General features: G+C 33.2%; 1 long non-coding RNA gene across 2 annotated transcripts; it reads right to left on the bottom strand.

Annotated features, from left to right (window-relative positions):
* On the bottom strand, positions 807 to 2,469 carry LOC108661229. Of its 2 annotated transcripts, none has more exons than XR_001926978.1 (3): positions 2,430 to 2,469; positions 1,708 to 1,790; positions 807 to 847 (listed from the first exon to the last, which is right to left on the bottom strand). It is a non-coding gene; the product is annotated as an uncharacterized LOC108661229 (long non-coding RNA). The 2 variants fall into 2 exon arrangements; XR_001926979.1 differs by lacking the exon at positions 807 to 847 and adding an exon at positions 1,305 to 1,346.

A 2,768-nucleotide genomic window follows, 5' to 3' on the forward strand; every position in this document is an offset into this window, starting at 1 on the left:
TTGCTTTATCTTTTACACATCATTCATAATTTATCCATTGAAACTCCAAATGCAATTCCTTTGAATATGTGACCACATAGTCTTCATGACATGGCTTTGCATGCATTTTTCTTTTATTCTTACTTCTGCACAGGGTGGGGGACTCACATGTCCCCCATTATCACATTTCTTTCCCATGGTTTAAAGTAGTTTCACATAGGCAATAGTCCATGATTTTCGTCATGATCCGGAACTCCCATCAAGCCCGTGACAACCGTCGCAATGTACCAATAGACATTCATTATCCGAAATGTCAATCGAAATCTCGCAAGACTTAACATCAGTTTTTCTCGCTTCCCCCGTTAGTATTAGTTACTAAAATCATGTTTTGAGAGATTATAAACTATTTCAAATTCAAAACAATAGAAAAATAAATTTTTCCTCACAGTGGCATTTTGGTCATTTTTCTTCAAAAATCTCGAAATCCGCTAAAAATGTGGTAAACGAGTACAAAACATATAATTCATAATCAAAAATGAGTTTTAAAGTCTAAAATCTTCATTTAAAATGAAATTTCGATTATTTGGATATAATAAGAAAATAAAAGAAATATTAAGTAAAATATTCTATTTTCTTATAAAACAATATTTATTGAGTTATACGTAAATAATTTTTGTAGTGTAAAAGCTAAATAAATTCATACATACTGTAATACAGTAAATCAGAGTATTTAATTTAATTTACAATAACAAGTGCCCCCCCCCCTCCGAATAAACAAAAGTAAAGAGGACTGTGAACCTACAGTTTGGAAAATGCAATTTCAACGGTAGTCCTCGATGAGATCAGCTATCTACAGCCTATTCTGAACCTGAAATGGGTGGAAAGGAGAGTGGTGAGATTTTATAATCCTAGTGAGTAAACAAACATCATTCAAAAGATCTAAAGTCGAGTAAAAGGAGACTATTAAAACATTTCATCTAAATATGTTTTTCATAACATAAATACTCATTTCATTTAAATTATCAACATGGCTTATGAGTATTTTAAAAGCTTGGCTCCTACTAAAATCATTCTCGAGGATACCTTGGCAGAGGCATCTAACCGAGTCGTCAAGGCATCTAACCGAGTCCGTCAAGGCTATTAAAAATTTCGTATGCACGTAAACAAATTATTAGTTTGAAAAACACAATCGTTCCTTAGCGTTAGCGTAGTTCATCATCACGTGGTGGTTCGGCGTGACGTGAACTCTAACCATACCTCAGGAGATACCTTACGCACCTCTCCGACCGAGGTACATATATATATCCGAATTTTGTGCCCCTCTAATAGGCTGATCCACAGAATCCACCTACTGCAGCAAGCTAAACCTACCATACAATAAAATTTTGATAGCATGACAAGGCTAATACTTTACTACCCAGCCTGCAAGGGTAAAATAAAACAATTCATACAATTCATAAAACATAGCCCAGCCAGTCATGCCAACACAATAACAATTAATATAAGCCATCAATTTCCAATCATAAATTTACAATATACCAATGGTCTCCAATTACTCTATTTTCAAAATCGTTATTTCGTTTCAAGACAATTTATAAAACCTTTTCATTTAAACACATTTTTGTTTATAAAACCTAAAATTTACCATTTAACTCATTTTCATAAAATTTCACCAAAACCGAGTTAAAACATACTTTAGATAATTAAAATGATGATAAGGTTACTCACAATGTCTAAAATGGGGACTTTCGAAGTACTCAGATTACTAGTCCTCGGGTGCAATTTCCTTGCCTTTACGGAGGACTCACCACCTTAACACAGTACAAAATCGAGAAACTTACTTCATTGGTACTAAATTGAATTTAAACTAATTTAGACTACTAATGCATGATATGGAATGCAAAATGCACTGGTAACCATCTAATCCCCAATATTTGCCTAATTCGACTTATCATCCGATTAATTGGCCAACGCGTCCAATTTAGCTCCAAATTGCTCCATTTCTTTTCCAATATCTTAATTCACCAAACTCAAGTCAAATAATCTAAAATTTGGCAAAACTATCTTCACTTTTCTGCTTAGAATTTTTGGTCAATAATGGTGCATTAACACCACGATTTTTCCTACTACTTTTCCACACCATAATTCATCATTTTCTAACCAATTCTCTTAAAATAAAATCAAATTCATTCTCACTCAACACAAGGTAGGTTCAGCCATTGATGGGTGGTGGGGAAAATAAATTCTTTTCTTGTTATTTTGTTTCTAGACATGGTAAACTAACTAAAAACACTAACATAACTTAGAATCAAACCGATCCAACATCATTCTCTCTCCATACCCAGTCCGAGCAGCCATGAATTCATCATGAAAAAATGTAATTTAACCATGAAAAATGAGAAAAAATGCATGGGAAAGGTAGATCACAAGTCAAAATCAAGAAATTTTACCTTTTGTCACTTGTTTCCTTGAATTTCCCACACTTTTCTCTTGAAATTCTTCACTTAGGGTTTTTGTTTTTCTTTTCTCCCTTTGTTCTTTTTTGTTCTTAGTTTGGCTGGCCATATGAAGGAAAATAGGCTGATTTTATGCTTATTTTAAAGCTAAATAAATAATGGATATAAACTTGACACATGTCACCACATTATTGGTCCATTTGTAATTTCTTAACTATTAAGCTTTCTCTCTCCACCACTTAAATTCCTTCAATTATCCGTGATAATATTGGATAAAATTCATGTGCTGGATAAGTGTTGAGTGTGTAAAATTACAATTTTGCCCCTAGAGTG

Source organism: Theobroma cacao, chromosome 3 (genome assembly GCF_000208745.1).
Source record: "Theobroma cacao cultivar B97-61/B2 chromosome 3, Criollo_cocoa_genome_V2, whole genome shotgun sequence".
Taxonomy (NCBI): Eukaryota; Viridiplantae; Streptophyta; class Magnoliopsida; order Malvales; family Malvaceae; genus Theobroma; species Theobroma cacao.